This window comes from Callithrix jacchus, chromosome X (assembly GCF_049354715.1).
Source record: "Callithrix jacchus isolate 240 chromosome X, calJac240_pri, whole genome shotgun sequence".
NCBI lineage: Eukaryota > Metazoa > Chordata > Mammalia > Primates > Cebidae > Callithrix > Callithrix jacchus.
In genome coordinates, this window is record NC_133524.1 from 62,231,765 (window position 1) to 62,250,775 (window position 19,011).

Genomic DNA, 19,011 nt, shown 5'->3' on the forward strand with positions numbered 1-19,011 from the left:
TACGAAAATCACCAGCATTTTTATACGTCAACAACAGTGAAGCTGAGTCAAGTCCAAAACGTAATTACATTCACAATTGCAACCCAAAATTAAAATGAAATAACTAAGAATACATGTAACCAGGGAGGTGGAATATCTCTACAATGAGAATTACAACACACAGCTCAGGAAAATCAAAGATGACACAAAGAAAAAGCATTCCATGGTAATTGATAGAAAGAATCAATATCATTAAAACGGCTATACTACTACCTAAAGCAATTTACAGATCCAATGTTATTCCTATCAAACTACCAATGACATTCTTCACAGAACTAGAAAAAATATTTTAAAATTCATTTGGAACCAAAATATAACCCAAATAGCCAAGTCAATCCTAAACAAAAAGAACAAAGTGGGAAGCATCATGTTATTGGACTTTACATTATACTGAGGGCAACTGTAACCAAAACAGCCTGGTACTGGTACAAAAAAAGACACATAAACCAATGAAACAGTATACACAGCCAGGAAATAAGGCCACACACATACAGCCATCTGATTTTTGACATAACTGACAAAAACAAGCAATAGAGAGAGGACTTTGTATTAAATAAATGGTGGTGGGATAATGGGCTACCCATATGCAGAAGACTGAATCTGGACCCCAACATAGCACCATATACAAAAATCAACTCAATATGGATTAAAGATTTAAATGTAAAACCAAAAATTGTAAAAACCCTGGAAGCCGACCTAGCCAATACCGTCCTGAACATAAGAACAGGCAAAGAGTTCATGGCAAAGACACAAAAAGCAATTACAACAAAAGCAAAAATTGACAAGTGGGATCTAATTAAACTTAAGAGATTCTGCACAGCAAAAGAAACTATCAACAGAGTAAACAGACAACCTACAGAAAGGAAGAAAGTATTTGCAAGCTCTTCATCTCACAAAGATTTAATATTCAGGACCTATAAGAAACTTAACCAAATTTACAAGAAAATAAAAGAACCCCATTAAAAAGTGAAAAAAAAAACAGACATGAAGAGACACGTTTCAAAAGAAGACATACATGTGGCCAATCATATGAAGAAAAGTTCAATATTATTGATTATTAGACAAATGCAAATGAAAGCCAAAGTGAGATACCATGTCACATCAGTGAGAATGGCTATTATTAAAGTCCAAAAATAACAGATGCTGGTGAGGTTGTGGGGAAAATTGAACACATATACACTGTTTGTGGGAGTGTAAGTTAGCTTGACATTTGTGAAAAGCATAGTGGCGATTCTTGAAAGAGCTATAAACAGGATTACCATTCAATCCAGCAATCCCATTAGTGGGTATATAACCAATGGAATTTAAATTTTTCTATTATAGGGACATACAAATGTATGTTCATTGCAGTACTATTCACTATTCAATCTAAATATCATGAAGATAGAGAGTATAAGGATGGTTACCAAAGGATAGGAAGAATAGTGGGGAGTGATGTTGGTGGGAAGTGGGCATTATTTCTGGTTATGAAAAAAAAGCGTGAATAAGACCTAGTATTTGATAGCACAACAGGGTGACTGTAGTCAAAAATGACTTAATTGTACATTTAAAAATAACTAAAAGAGTATAATTAGATTGTCTGTAACACAAAGGATGAATTCTTGAGGTGGTAGATACCTTATTTACCATGATGTGATTATTATGCATTGCATGCATGTATCATAATATCTCATGTACCCCATAAATATATATATATCTACTATGTCCCCATGAAGTAAAAAGTAAAAAGTAAAACTACAGTAAGAGTAATTATAAAAAGAAACTAAACGTAAATTCTGATGCTCGCAAGAACAGTAACTAAAAGAAAAAATATTTAGCAGATTTAATCAATGATTTGGGGAGACAGATGACCTATACAATTAATTAGAAATTAGGAAAATTGAGATAATCCAATTTTAGGAGCAGAATCAGAAAACAATAAAAGAACATTAACAGGCCTATGAGGGCAGCCTGGGCAACAGAGCAAGACTCTGCCTCAAAAACGAAAAAAGTGGAGGAGGAAAAAGAAGATGGCGCAGTAGGAGCAACTCAGGATTGCAGCTCTCAGTGAAGATGCAGGGGGTGAGTAAAAGCCGCATTTCCAGATGGATCTTTGTTGCCCACAGAACGGGGAAATCCCCAGGTGTCAAAGAGACACAGGACGCCAGCACAGCTGTTTCGGTTGGCACGGCCGATTCGGCGGGCACCGCAGCACAGTGGCACTCCGCTCAAAACGCACTGGTCTGGGTGCCTTGTTAACCGGCAATCTGAGATTTGGGAGGGCAGATTAGCACATCCATCTGATTAAATGGGACTTGGACACTGAGCAAGACCAGAAGATTCCTGGGAAATGACGTTTGAGCCGGCGCAGTGTGTCGCTGCACGGGAAATCACACAGATCCCAATGCCCTATCATCAGGCGACTGAAACACGTGGAAGAGAGTCAACCGTTCAACATAAAAAAAGAAAAAAAAAGGGGGGCTCTGAGGCAGGGAGCCAGGTGATCAGGCTCAGCAGTTCTCACCCCCACAAAGACAAACAAAATGGCAATTCACAACACTCGGGATTGAGAGTTTCACTCTGGGCACAACTGAACCCAGGATGGTGCAGCTCGGTGGGGGAGGAGCGTCCACCATTACCGAGGCATTCCACCCCAACTGAGGTACACTGCTATTGCTGACGCAACCTGCAATTGCCGAGGCAACCCGCCATAACAGAGAGACTCTGCCAACAGGGCGGAGCCCATGGCAACACGGTGAAGCCCACAACAGTAGGGCAGAGCCCACGGCAACAGGGTGGAACCCACGACAGCAGGGCAGAGCCCATGGCAGCGGGGAGGAGCCCACAGCAGCAGGGCAAAGCCCACGGCAACAGGCGGATCCCACGGCAACAGGGCAGAGCCTCAGCGGGCAAATAGTGACTAGACTGCCTCCTAGCTGGGAAGCATAGTGCAACGAATACTCAAAAAGAAAGCCCTAACTCCCCAAAACAGAGCAACTGAGAAAAAAAGAGTTTTTAAGAGTTCTGCCACAGCAGACTTAAACTTACGTGCCTAACAGCCGTGAATGATCAACAGAGTTCTCAGATCAGCACTTGAGCTCCTATAAAGTACAGACTGCCTCCTCAAGCACCTCCCTGACCTTTGTATATCCAAAGAGTCACCTCAGAAAGGACTGATCTGACTGACATTCGGCAGGCATCATTCTGGGACAAAGATAGCAGAAGAAGAAACGGGTAGCATCCCTCACTGTTGTGCAGCTGCTACAGGTACACCCCAGACAAGCAGTACCTGGAGTGAACCTCAGCAGTCATACAGCAGAGGGGCTAGACAGTTAGAAGAAAAACTAAGAAACAAAAATACTTCATCATCAACAATCTGGGCGTCCACTCAGAGACCCAATCGAAAAGTCAGCAGATTCTAAGACGGCAGGTGGACAAACCCACAAAGATGGGAAGAAACCAGTGCAAAACAGAGGAAAACACCCAAAACCAAAACACCTCGCCTCCTACAAGGGACCAAAATTCCTCACCAGAAGGGAAAGAAAGCTGGACAAAGAATGAGTGTGATGAAATGACGGAATTAGACTTCAGAAAGTGGGTAATGAGAAACTTCCGTGAGCTAAAAGACAATGTTCTAAATCAATGCAAAGAAATTAAGAACCTTGAAAAAAGATTTTAGAAAAAATTCTAGAAAAGGATAACAAGAATGGACAACTTAGGAATATGAATGAATTGAAGGAGCTGAAAAACACAACATGAGAACTTCACGAAGCATTCACAAGTCTCAACAGCCAAATTGACCAAGCAGAAGAAAGAATATCAGAAGTCGAAGACCAACTCAATGAAATAAAACAAGAAACCAAGATTAGAGAAAAAAGCGCAAAAAAGAATGAACAAAGTCTTCAAGAAATGTGGGACTATGTGAAGAGACCTAACCTATGTTTGATAGGTGTACCTAAATGTGATGAAGAGAATGAATCCAAGCTTGAAAATACTCTTCAGGATATTATCCAGGAAAATTTCCTTAACCTAGCAAGGGAGGCCAATATTCAAGTCCAGGAAATACAGAGAACACCACAAAGATATTCCGCAAGAAGAGCAACACTAAGGCACATACTCGTCAGATTCACCAGGGTTGAAATAAAGGAGAAAATGCTAAGGGCAACCAGAGAGAATGGTCGGGTCACTTACAAATGGAAGCCCATCAGACTCACAGCAGATCTCTCGGGAGAAACTCTACAAGCCAGAAAAGAGTGGGGACCAATATCAACATCCTTAAAGAAAAGAACATTCAACCCAGAATTTTATATCCAGGCAAACTGAGCTTCATAAGTGAAGGAAAAATAAAATCCTTTACGAACAAGCAAGTACTCAGAGATTTTGTCACCACCAGCCTGCTTTAGAAGATCTCCTGAAAGAGGCTACACATAGAAAGGAAAACCAGTACCAGCCATTCCGGAAACATACCAAATGCTAAAGAGCATCAACAAAATGAAGAATCTTCATCAACTAATGGGCAAAACAGCCACCTAGCATCAAAATGGCAGTGTCAAATTTACACATAACAGTATTATCTCTAAATGTAAATGGGCTAAATACACCAATCAAAAGACACAGACTGTTAAATTAAATAAAAACCAAAATCCATCGGAGTACTGTATCCAGAAAACCCATCTCACATGCAAGGATACACAAAGGCTGAAAATAAAGGAATGGAGGAAGAGTTACCAAGCAAATGCACATAAAAAAAAAGCAGGAGTTGCAATTCTCATCTCTGATAAAATAGACTTTAAAGCAACAAAGATCAAAAGAGACAACAAAGGTCAGTACATAATGGTAAAAGGATCGATACAACAAGAAGAGCAAACGATCCTAAATATATATGGAGCTAATACAGGAGCACCCAGATATATAAGGCAAGTTCTTAATGACTTACAAAGAGACTTAGACTCCCGCAAAATAATAGTGGGAGACTTTAACACTCCACTTTCAATATTAGACAGATCAACTAGAAAGAATATTAACAAGGATATCTAGGGCTTGAACTCAGACCTGGAACAAGTAAACCTGATAGACATTTACAGAACTCTCCACCCCAAATCCACAGAATATACAATCTTCTCAGCACCACATCACACCCACTCTGAAATTGACCACATAATTAGAAGTAAACCACTCCACAGCAAATGCAAAACAACTGACATAGTAACAAACAGTCTCTCAGACCTTAGTGAAATCAAGTTAGAACTCAGAATTCAGAAACTAACTCAGAACCACACAGCATTATGGAAACTGAACAACTGACTCTTGAATGTTGACTGGATAAACAATGAAATGAAGGCAGAAATAAGTAAACCAATGAGAACGAAGACACAACATACCAGAATCTCTGGGAAACATTTAAAGCAGTCTCTAGAGGAAAATATATAGCAATAAGTGCCCACATGAGAAGAGCGGAGAGATCCCAAATTGACACCCTATTGTCAAAATTGAAAGAGCTGGAGGAGCAAGATTAAAAAAACTCAAAACTTAGCAGAAGACGAGAAATGACTATGATCAAGCAGAACTGAAGGAGATAGAGACACGAAAATCCCTTCAAAAAATCAATAAATCCAAGAGCTGGTTTTTTGAAAAGATCAACAAAAGAGACAGACCACTAGCCAGACAGATAAAAAAGAAAAGAGAGAATAACCAAATAGATGCAATAAAAAACAATAAAGGGAAATCACCACAGATTCCACAGAAATTCAAACCATTATCAGAGAATATGACAAACAACTCTATGCACATAAACTAGTAAACCAGGAAGAAATGGATAAATTCCTGGACCCTGTGTCCTTTCAAGCCTAAACAAGGAGGAAGTCAAAACTATGAAAAAACCAATAACAAGGTCTGAAGTTGAGGAAGCAATTAAGAGCCTACCACACAAAAAAAGCCCAGGTCCAGATGGGTTCACAGCCACGTTCTACCAGACACAGAAGAGGTGGTACCAGTTTTCTGAAACCATTCCAAAAAAACCAAAAACAGGGAATTCTTCCCAATTCATTTTATGAGACCAGCATCATCCTGATGCCAAACCCGGCAGAGACTCAAAAATAAAAAAGAAAACTTCGGGCCAATTTCCATGATGAACATAGATGCAAAAATCTTCAATAAAATATTGGCAAGCCGATTGCAACAGCAAATCAAAAAACTTATTCATCATGATCAAGTAGGATTCATCTCGGGAATGGAAGGCTGGTTCAGCATACACAAGTCTATAAACGTAGTTCACCACATAAACAGAACCAGAAACAAAAACCACATGATTATCTCGATTGATGCAGAAAAGGCATTCGACAACATTCGACAGCCCTTTATGCCAAAAACCCTTAATAAACTCGGTATTGATGGAACGTATCTCAAAGTAATAAAAGCTATTTACGACAAACCAACAGCCAATATCATACTGTAAGGGCAAAAACTGGAAGCATTCCCTTTGAAATCCGGCACTAGACAAGGATGCCCTCTTTTACCCCTCCTATTCAATATACTACTGGAAATTCTACTCAGAGCAATCCGTCAAGAAAAAGAAATAAAGGGTATTCAAATAGGAAAGGTGGAAGCCAAATTGTCTCTATTTGCAGATGACATGATAGTATACCTAGAAGACCCCATCGCCTCAGCCCAAAAACTCCTGAAACTGATAAGCAACTTCAGCAAAGTCTCAGGAAATAAAATCAATGTGCAAAACTCACAAGCATTCCTATACACCAATAACAGGCTTAAAGAGTGCAAAATCAAGAATGAACTGCCATTGACAATTGCTACAAAAAGAATAAAATACCTAGGAATACAACTTACAAGGAACGTAAGGGACCTCTTTAAGGAGAACTACAAACAACTGCTGAATGAAATAAGAGAAAACACAAACAGATGAAGAAATATTTCATGTTCATGGTTAGGAAGAATCAATATCGTGAAAATGGCTATACTGCCCAAAATAACTTGCAGAATCAACGCTATCCCCATCAAGCTACCATTGACTTTCTTCACAGAACTGGAAAAAACCACCATTAATTTTATATGGAACCAATAGAGAGCCCACATAGCCAACTCAATTCTAAGCAAAAAGAAAACAGCGAGAGGCATCACACTACCGGCTTTCAAACTATACTACAAGGCTACAGTAATCAAAACAGCATGGTACTGGTACCAAAACAGAGATATAGACCAATGGAACAGAACAGAGGCATCAGACACAACACAACATATCTACAACCATACAATCTTTGATAAACCTGACAAAAACAAGCAACGGGTAAAGGATTTTCTGTTTAATAAATGGTGTTGGGAAAACTGGCTAGCCATGTGCAGAAAGCAGAAACTGGACCCCTTCCTGACACCTTACACTAAAATTAACTCCAGATGGATTAAAGACTTAAACATAAGACCTGGCACGATAAAAACCCTAGAAGGAAATCCAGGCAAAACTATCCAGGACATAGGAGCAGGCAAGGACTTCATGAACAAAACACCAAAAGCATTGGCAACAAAAGCCAAAATAGACAAATGGGACCTAATCAAACTCCACAGCTTCTGCACGGCAAAAGAAACAGTCACTAGAGTGGATCGGCAACCAACAGAATGGGAAAAAACTTTTGCAGTTTACCCATCTGACAAAGGGCTGATATCCAGAATTTACAAAGAACTCAAACAGATTTACAAGAAAAAAAACAAACAAGCTTATTCAAAAATGGGCAAAGGATATGAACAGACACTTTACAAAAGAAGACATACATGAGTCCAACAAACTTATGAAAAGTGCTCATCATCACTGGTTATTAGAGAGATGCAAATCAAAACCACATTGAGATACCATCTCATGCCAGTTAGAATTGCAATCATTAAAAAATGTGGAGACAGATGCTGGAGAGGATGTGGAGAAATAGGAACACTTTTAAAGTGCTGGTGGGAGTGTAAACTAGTTCACCCATTGTGGAAGACAGTGTGACGATTCCTCAAGGCCTTAGAAATAGAAATTCCATTTAACCCAGCAATCCCATTACTGGGTATATATCCAAAGGACTAGAAATCGTTCTACTATAAGGACACATGCACACGAATGTTCATTGCAGCACTGTTTACAATAGCAAATACCTGGAACCAACACAAATGCTCATCGATGATAGACTGGACTGGAAAAATGTGGCGCATATACAACATGGAATATTATGCAGCAATCAAAAATGATGAGTTCGTGTCGTTTGTAGGGACATGGATGAATCTGGAGAACATCATTCTCAGCAAACTGACACAAAAATAGAACATGAAATACCACATATTCTCACTCATAGGCGGGTGATGAAAAATGAGAACACATGGACAAAGGGAAGGGAGTACTACACACTGGGGTCTATTGGGGGGAATAGAGGAGTAACAGCTGGGGGGTACCTGGGAGGGATAGCCTGGCGAGAAATGCCAAATGTGGGTGAAGGGGAGGAAGGCAGCAAAACACACTGCCGTGTGTGTGCCTATGCAACTATCTGTCATGTTCTGCACATGCACCCCAAAACCTAAAATGCAATAAAACTGACCTATGAGACCTGAACTGCATAAAATATGCCACTTTATGATAATTATAGTCTCAGAATAAAAGGATAGAAAGAAACAAGAATATTTGAATAAATTGTTATCCATTTTTGTAAAGTTTAATGGAAGACACAAATGTACATTCAAGATGCTTAAATAATTCTTAGCAGGATAAACTCAATGAAATCTACTGCAGTAACATAACTTTAAACATCAAGAATCTAGAAATGGAAGTGCAAGGTAAATACACAACTTAAAGAAAAAAGCAAATAATAAATATTAGAATAGTAACCAATGAAATTGAGAAATGGAAAACAAAAGAGAATCAATGAAACAAATATTTTGTTATTTACATTGTTCGGCAAAGGTGGATATTACTACAAATTTCACAGGTATAAAAATAGTTATAAAAATTGCATAAACTTACGGATTTAATAACTTAGATAATATGCACAAATTTTTAGTAACACGAACTACCAAAACTGACTCAAAAAGAAGTAGAAAATGTGAACAGATCTATAACAAGTGAAAAGGTGAACCAGCGATAAGAAACCTAATTACATACTAATTACCAGGACCATTTGTTTTTATCATTAAAGTTTCAAAATAGTGGCATTTACTCTAGGAGTGCTAAGGTGGTTAAAATTCTTTTAAGTCAATCATCATAATACACCAGAATATAAAAATGCTTGCTCCAAAACAAAAAGACAAACAACTCAATTAAAAAACAAGAAAATACGTAGATAGTTGTCCAAAGACGATATGTGAATGACCAACAAGCATTTGAATAGATGCTAAACGTTACTAATGAGCACAGAAATGCAAACGAAAATCTTAGTGATGTATCACTTGACATGCACTAGGATGGCTATAATAATTTTTTAAACTATAAATAAACATGTTGGTAAGAATGAAGAGAAATTGTAATCTTCCATTCACTGGTGGAAATGTAAAATGGTGCATTCGTTTTTGAAAACAGTTCTGAGAGTTTTTAAGAAAGACAAACATAAATTTACCCATATGAACAGCAATGCAACTCTTAGGTGTGGAATCTTCAAAAATAATTGAAAACAGATGTATATATATATATATATATATATATATATATACACATCTATATATAATGTAGATGGAAATACCCAAATCTCAATCAACTGATAAATGGTTAAATAAACTGTGTTATATCCATACAATGAAATGCTACTCAATAATTAAAAGTAATAAACTACTGATACATGCTATGTTACTGAATGCTGAAAATGTCATGCTAAATAAAAAATGACAGACACCAAAAGGTCAAATATTGTATTGGTGCATTTATAAAAAATATTTATGGCAGCAAAATCCATGCAAATACAATGATTAATAGCTGACACATGCTTGGAGAAGTAGGAAATTAGGGCTGTCTGCTTAGTGTATTCAGCCGTGTGTGTGTGTGTGTGTGTGTGTGTGTGTGTGTGTGTGTGTGGTGAAGATGTATGGCACTAGATGCAAATTATGTTTGGATAACATTTGGAATGTACTACATACAACTAAACTGTACACATTAAAACGGTTCATTTAATGTCATGTGAATTTCACCTCAAAATTTTTAAAGTACTGCTCTATTGTTTTTGTATTTTTAAGCTAACATATAAAAATTGTATATTTTATACTGTACACCATGTTTTGACATATGTACACATTTTGGAGTGGCTACATCAATTTAATTAAAATATCCATTACCTCACATATTTATTTTTTTTGCGATGAAAACACTTAAAATCTTTCTTAGCACTTTTCAAATATAAAATTAATTTTTATTAACTGTAGTCATTATGTAGTGCAATAGATCCCTTAAACTTATTTCTCCTGTGTAATTGTTTTTATTGCATTTTAGGTTTGGGGGTACATGTAATTGTTTTTATTGCATTTTAGGTCTTGGGAACATGCAAGATAGTTGCATAGGTACACACGTGGCAGTGTGATTTGCTGTCTTCCTTCCCTTCACCCACATCTGGCATTTCTCCTCATGCTACCCCTCCCCAGCAACCCCCACTACTGTCTCTCCTATATTCCCCCCAATAGACCCCAGTGTGTAGTGCTGACCTCCCTGTGTCCATGTGTTTTCATTGTTCATCACCCATATATGAGTGAGAATATGCAGTATTTTATGTTCTGTTCTTGTGTCAGTTTGCTGAGAATGATGTTCTCCAGATTCGACCATGTCCCTACAAACGACACGAACTCATCGTTTTTGATTGCTGCCTAATATTTTATGGCGTATATATGCCACATTTTCCCAGTCCAGTCTATCATCAATGGGCATTTGTGTTGGTTCAAGGTCTTTGCTATTGTAAACAGTGCTGCAATGAACATTCGTGTGCATGTGTCCTTATAGTAGAAAAATTTATAGTCATTTGGATATATACCAAGTAATGGGATTGCTGGGTCAAATGAAATTTCTATTGCTAGGTCCTTGAGGAATCGCCAAACTGTCTTCCACAATGGTTGAACTAACTTACACTCTCACTAGCACTTTAAAAGTGTTTCTATTTCTCCACATCCTCTCCAGCATCTGTTGTCTCCAGATTTTATAATAATCGCCATTCTAACTGGTGTGAGATGCTATCTCACGTAGTTTTGATTTGCATTTCTCTGATGACCAATGATGATGAGCATTTTTTCATATGTTTGTTGGCCTCGCATATGTCTTCTTTTGTAAAGTGTCTGTTCATATTTTTTGCCCATTTTTGAATGGGGTTGTTTTTTTTCTTGTAAATCTGTTTTGCTTCTTTGTAAATTCTGGATATCAGCCCTATGTCAGATGTGTTAACTGCAAAAATTTTTTCCCATTCTGTTGGTTGCCGATTCACTCTAGTGACTGTTTCTTTTGCCGTGCCGAGGCTATGGAGTTTGATTAGGCCCCATTTGTCTATTTTTGCTTTTGTTGCCAATGCTTTTGGTGTTTTGGTCATGAAGTCCTTGCCTACTTGTATGTCCTGAATGGTTTTGCCTAGATTTTCTTCTAGGGTTTTTATGGTGCCAGGTCTTATGTTTAAGTATTTAATCCATCTGGAGTTAATTTTAGTGTAAGGTGTTAGGAAGGGGTCCAGTTTCCACTTTCTGCACATGGCTAGCCAGTTTTTCCAATACAATTTATTAAACAGGGAATTCTTTTTTCATTGCTTGTTTTTGTCAGGTTTATCGAAGATTGCATGGTTGTAGATATGTTGTGTTGTCTCTGATGGCTCTGTTCTGTTCCATTGGTCTATATCTCTTTTTCAGTACCAGTATCATGCTGTTTTGATTACTGTAGTCTTGTAGTATAGTTTGGAGTCCGGTAGTGTGATGCCTCCCGCTGTGTTCTTTTTGCTAAGAATTGAGTTGGCTATGCGGGCTCTTTTTTGGTTCCATATGAATTTCAAGGTTGTTTTATCCAGTCCTGTGAAGATAATCAATGGTAGCTTGATGGGGATAGCGTTGATTCTGTAAATTACTTTGGGCAGTATGGTCATTTTCACGATATTGATTCTTCCTAATCATGAACATGGAATGTTTCTTCATCTGTTTGTGTCCTCTCTGATTTCGTTGAGCTGTGGTTTGTAGTTCTCCTTGAAGAGGTCGTTTACGTTCCTCGTTAGTTGTATTCCTAGGTATTTTATTCTCTTTGTAGCAATTGTGAACGGCATTTTGTTCTTGATTAGGTTCTCTTTCAGTTTGTTATTGGTGTATAAGAATGCTTGTGATTTTTGCACATTGATTTTATATCCTGAGACTTTGCTGACGTTGCTTATGAGTTTCAGGTTTTTTTGGGCTGAGACGATGGGGTCTCCAAGATATACCATCATGTTGTGTGCAAATAAAGACAATTTGGCTTCCTCCTTTTTTATTTGAATACCTTTTATTTCTTTTTCTTGCCTGATTGCTCTGGCTAGAACTTCCAGTACTATATAGAATAGGAGTGGTGAGAGAGGGCATTTTTGTCTAGTGCAAGATTTCAAAAGAAATGCTTCCAGTTTTTGCCCATTCAGTATGATATTGGCTGTTGGTTTGTCGTAAATTGTTTTTATAACTTTGAGATACGTTCCATCAATACCGTGTTTATTGAGGGTTTTTAGCACAAAGGGCCGTTTAATTTTGTCAAAGGTTTTCTCTTCATCCATTTAAATAATCACGTGGTTTTTGTTTTTGGTTCTGTTTATGTGGTTAATTACATAGACTTGCGTATGTTGAACCAGCCTTCCATCCCCGGGATGAATCCTACTCGATAATGGTGAATAAGCTTTTTGATTTGGTGTTGCAATCAGCTTGCCAGTATTTTATTGAAGATTTTTGCATTTATGTTCATCATGGATATTGGTCTGAAGTTTTCTTTTCTTGTTGAGTCTCTGCCGGGTTTGGTATCAGGATGATGATGGTCTCATAAAATGATTTGGGAAGGATTTCCTCTTTTTGGATTATTTGGAATAGTTTCAGAAGGAATGCTAACAGTTCCTCTTTGTGTACCTTGTAGAATTCTGCAGTGAACCCATCTGGACCTGGGCTTTTTTTGTGTGGTATGCTTTAAATTGCTGCCTCAACTTTAGACCTTGTTATTGGTCTATTCATAGTTTCGACTTTCTCCTTGTTTAGGCTTGGGAGGACACAGGTGTCCAGGAATTTATCCATTTCTTCCAGGTTTATTAATTTATGTTCATGGAGTTGTTTGTAATATTCTCTTATGATGGTTTGAATTTCTGTGGAATCTGTGGTGATTTCACCTTTATCGTGTTTTATTGCATCTATTTAGTTGTTCTCTCTTTTCTTTTTTATCTGTCTGGCTAGTGGTCTGTCTATTTTGTTGGTCTTTTCAAAAAAACAGCTCTTGGATTTATTGATTTTTTGAAGGGTTTTTTGTTTCTCTGTCTCCTTCAGTTCAGCTCTGATCTTAGTTATTTCTTGGCTTCTGCTAGGTTTTGAGATTTTTTTTATCTTGCTCCTCCAGCTCTTTCAATTTTGACGATAGGGTGTCAATTTGGGATCTCTCGACTTTTCTCATGTGGGCACTTATTGCTATATATTTTCCTCTAGAGACTGCTTTAAATGTCCCAGAGATTTTAGTATGTTGTGCTTTCGTTCTCTTTGGTTTCAACCAACTTCTTTATTTCTGCCTTCATGGCATTGTTTATCCAGTCAACATTCAAGAGCCAGTTGTTCAGTTTTCATGGTGCTGTGTGGTTCTGAGTTAGTTTCTGAATTTTGTGTTCTAACTTGATTGCACTGTTGTCAGAGAGACTGTTTGTTATGATTTCCGTTGTTTTGCATTTGCTGAGGAGTGCTTTACTTCCAATTATGTGGTCAATTTTAGGGTAGGTGTGATGTGGTGCTGAGAAGAGTGTATATTCTGTGGATTTTGGTTGGAGAGTTCTGTAAATGTCTATCACGTTTGCTTGTTCCAGGTCTGAGTTCAAGTCCTTTATATCCTTGTTAATTTTCTTTCTGGTTGATCTGTCTAGTGTTGACAGTGTCATGTTAAAGCCTTCCACTATTATTGTGTGGGAGTCTAAGTCTTTTTGTAAGTCATTAAGAACTTGCTTTATATATCTGGGTGCTCCTGTATTGGGTCCACATATATTTAGGATTGTTAGCTCTTTTTGGTGTATTGATTCTTTTACAATTATGTAATGTCCTTGGTTGTTTCTTTTGATCTTTGTTGCTTTAAAGTCTATTTTATCAGCGATGAGAATTGCAACTCCTGCTGTTGTTTTGCTCTCCATTTGCTTGGTAAATCTTCCTCCATCTCTTTATTTTGAGCCTTTGCATATCCTTGCATGTGAGATGGGTTTCCTGGATACAGCACACCAATGGGTTTTGGCTTTTTATCCAATTTGCCAGTCTGTGTCTTTTGATTAGTGCATTTAGCCCATTTACATTTAGGGTTAATATTGTTATGTGTGAATTTGAAACTGCCATTTTGATGCTAGCTGACTGTTTTTCTCATTAGTTGATGCAGATTCTTCATTTTGTTGATGCTCTTTAGCATTTGTTCTTTTTTTGGAATGGCTTGTACTGGTTGTTCCTTTCTATGTGTAGTGCCTCTTTCAGGAGCTCTTGTAAAGCAGGCCTTGTGGTGACAAAATCTCTGAGTACTTGCTTGTTTACAAATGATTTTATTTTTCCTTCACTTATGAAGCTCAATTTATCTGGATATGAAATTCTGGGTTGAAAGTTCTTTTCTTTAAGGATGTTGAATATTGGTCCACACTTTCTTCTGGCTTATAGGGTTTCTGCCGAGAGATCTTCTGTGAATCTGATGGGCTTTCCTTTGTGGGTGACCTGACCTTTCTGGCTGCCCTTAGCATATTCTTCTTCATTCAACCCTCGTGAATCTGAGGATTATTTGCCTTGGTGTTGCTCTTCTTGCAATGTATCTTTGTGGTGTTCTCTATATTTCCTGGACTTGGATACTGGCCTGCCTTGTTAGATTGGGGAAATTTTCCTGGATAATATTTTGAAGAGTATTTTCCAGCTTGGATTCATTCTTTTTGTCATATTCAGGTACACCTATCAAACGTAGATTAGGTCTCCTCACATAGCCCCATATTTCTTGGAGAGTTTTTTAATTTTTTTATGCTTTTTTTCTCTAATCTTGGCTTCTCGTTTTATTTCATTAAGTTGATCTTCAACTTTTGATATCCTTTCTTCTCCTGGGACAATTCGGCTGTTGAGACTTGTGCATGCTTCACGAAGTTCTTGTGTTGTGTTTTTCAGCTCCTTCAATTCACTTATATTTCTCTCTAAGTTGACCATTCTTGTTATCATTTTCTCAAATCTGTTTTCAAGGTTCTTGGTTTCTTTACATTTAGTTAGAACATGTTCTTTTAGCTCACGGAAGTTTCTCATTATCCACCTTCTGAAGTCTGATTCTGTCATTTCATCACACTCATTCTTCGTCCAGCTTTTTTTTTTTTTTTTTTTTTTTTTTTTGATGGTGAAGAGTTGTGGTCTCTTGTAGGAGGCGAGGTTTCTGGTTTTGAGTGTTTTCCTCCTTTTTGCACTGGTTTCTTCTTGTCATAGTGGATTTATCCACCTGTCATCTGAGTAGTGGCTGATTTTCCGATTGGTCTCTGAGTGGACGTCCGGATTGTTGATGATAAAGTATTTCTGTTTCTTAGTTTTCTTTCTAACAGTCTGGCCCCTCTGCTGTTGGACTGCTGAGGTCCACTCCAGGCCACTCCAGGCCTGCTTGCCTGGCGTACACCTGTAGCAGCTGCAGAACAGTAAGGGGTGCTACCAGTTTCTTCTTCTGCTCTCTTTGTCCCTGAATGATGCTCACCAAATGTCAGTCTGATGAGTTCTTTGTGAGGTGACTCTGGATATATAAGGGTCAGTGAGCTGCTTGAGGAGACTGTCTGTTCTTTATACTTGAGGAGACAGTTTGTACTTTATAGGAGCTCAAGTGCTGAGCTGTGAGCTCCTTTGTTCATTCCAGGCTGCTAGGCAGGTACGTTTAAGTCTGCTGCAGCAGAACTCAAATAGCCCTTTTTTTTCCCCCGTGGAGTTAGGGCTTTATTTATGCATATCCATTGCACTGTCCTGCCCAGCAAGGAGGCAGTCTAATCACTGCCTTCCTGTAGTGGCTATGCTGAGCTGCTATGGACTCTGCCATGTTGGCCATGGGTTCTGCCCTGTTGCCATAGTTTCTGCCCTGTTGCCATGGGCTCTGCCCTGTTGTCATGGGCTCCAGCCTGCTGCTGTGGGCTCCACCCTGCTGTCGTGGGCTCTGCCATGCTGCCATGTGAAATTTTATTTTGTCCTGTTTATATGGGTGTGGTTAGAACTGATGTGGTGATGGTAGTTCACCTCTGTAGTTGCGGACTCTCTCTGTTACGGTGGGTTGCCTCAGCAATGGCAGCCTGCATCAGCAATGGAAGAGTACCTCTGTAGGGGTCGAGTGCCTCAGTAATGGTGGGCGCCCCTCCCACACTGAGCTGCCTTTTCCTGGGTTCAGCTGTGCCTGCCATGAAACTCTCAACCGTGAGCATTTCCAATTGCTGTTTTGTTTGTTTTGTGGTGGGACTCACCTGGCTCAGTGCCTCAGAGCCTTTTTTTTTTTAAGTTGAATGGTCTACTCGCCCCCAGGTGTTCCAGTTGCCTGCTGAAAGGGCGCTGGGATCTGTGTGATTTCCCATGCAGTGACCCACTGCACCAGCAGAAACAACATTGCTGCCTGGGAGTCTCCTGGCCTGGCTTTCTGTTTAAGTCCCATTTAATCAGATGAATGTGCTAATCTGCCTACTGAAATCTCCAATTGCCAGTTTAACAGGGCAACCAAACCAGTGTATTTTGTAACGAGTGCTGCTGTGCTGTGGCCCCAGCCCAAACAGCCGCACTGGCCCAAACAGCTGTGCTGGCGGCCAATGGGGCTCCTTCAACTGGGAATCTCCTGCTCTGTGGGCAATAAAGATCCGTCTGGAAATGTGGCATCCACTCACCCTCTGCTGTTTCACTGGGAGCTGCAATCCTGAGTTGGTCCTACAGTGCCGTCTTCTCCCTCTCCTGTGTAATTAAAATTTCGTATTATTTCACCAATATCTCCCAATCTTGTTACTAATCTTAGGAAAAAAGTTTTCAAATTTTCACCATTGAATATAATGTAAGCAGTGAACTTTTGATATATGGCCTTTATTGTGTTGAGGTACATTTTTTCTATACCTAATTTTTATAGATTTTCAAAGGATGTTGAATTTCTTTCAAAACTTTTTTTGCATCTATTGAAATCTAAATTCCAATGACATTTTTTGCAGAACTGGGGGAAAAAAATCTTATATTTGATATGGAGCCACAAAAACCCTGAATTATGAAAGCAATCTTGAGCAAAAAGAACAAAGCCAGAGGCAGAGAAATAAATTTACACATTCATATTCATTTGATTTCCAACAAAGATGCCAAACTCACACAATGGAGAAAGAATAGGCCCTTGAACAAATAGTGTTGGGAAAGCTATGTTCACAAGCAAAATCGTGAAATTGGACCTTTATCTTATACTACACACAAAAGTCAATTCAAAATACTTTAAAAGTTTAAATAGAAAACCAGAACCTCTAAAACTCTTACACGAAAAGATAGGAGGAGCATTGATTGGGGCAATTTTTTTTTTATGTATATGATACTAAAAGCACAGACAACAAAAGCAAAAATAGTTAAATGGGATTGTGTCAAACTAAAAAGCTTTTTCACAGCAAAAAATCAATCGACAGTTGAGGGGCAACTTATGAAATGGAAATAAAAGTTGTGAACTTGTGAATCAGATAATGAGTTAATATTCAAAATGTATAAAATTTCCCTACAAGTAAATAGAAACAAAGCAAATGATCTGGCTAAAAATAGGTAAAGGACTTGAATACACGCTTCTCCAAAGAAAGCATAGAGATGGCCAATATGTATATGAAAAGATGCCTAATATCACAAATTATAAAGAAGATTTAAATCAAAACTATAATGACATATTACAACATACTTGTTAGTATAGCTATTATATGAAAAAAGAAAATAGCAAGTGAGTATGTGGAGAAAAGAGAATTCTTTTTCACTGTTGCTGGAAATAAAAATCGTGAAGTTGCTATGGAATACAGTATAGATGTTCCTCAGAAAATTTTAAAAATAATCTGATTCAGCAGTCCCACTTGTAGTTATTTATCTAAAGAATGGAAACTAAATGTAAAAGATAGCTCTGCACTCTCATGTTTATTGCAGCATTGTTCACAATAGCCAAGTGGTGGGCACAATATTGATGTCCATCAATAGAAAAACGGATGAAGAAAATGCAAGGTATACATATAATGGAATATTGTTCATCTATAAAAAGAAGAAAATCCTGTCATATGCTACAACATGAATCAACCTTGGGAACATAATGCTAAATTTAAGAAGCCAGTTTTAAAGGCACAAAAAGTATATAGTTATAGTTATAGTTATATAAGCTACTTAGAGTAGTCAAAGTAATAAAAACACTCACCACGTTTTCAAATAGGTTTTCACTGCCCACCGACCAGGAGATTTTCAGTATGAAAAGTGCCATGAGTTTTCAGTGCCACAGTGTCAGCCAGTGCTGCATCAGCTCACAGAAACTCACGCAAGTCTGGGTGGCCGATTCAACTGGCACCTGGAATGCCTGGAAGACAGAGCTGCCCATTCAACTGAAAGGGAGGGGGCTGAGACAGAGAGCCAGGCGATCTGGCTTGGCGGGTACCACCCCCCAAATAATGCAATCTGAAATGCTCTTGATGGAGAGTTTCACAGCAAGTGCAGCTGGACCCAGGATGGTCCAACTAAATGGGGGGAAGGGCGTCTCCCACTACCAATGCAGTCCACCACTACCAAGGTAGTTTACACAGCAGCTGGGCAGAACCTGTGGCAGCTCAGCAACACCTCTGCTGACAGACTGTGACGAGACTACTT

The 19,011-nt window shown here is 38.5% G+C and overlaps 1 protein-coding gene across 2 annotated transcripts in view; it reads left to right on the forward strand.

Annotated features, from left to right (window-relative positions):
- ZC3H12B (zinc finger CCCH-type containing 12B) overlaps nucleotides 1-19,011 on the forward strand; it is a 583,808-nt gene that overhangs the window by 222,285 nt on the left and 342,512 nt on the right. The gene's annotated exons all lie outside the window — the stretch shown is intronic.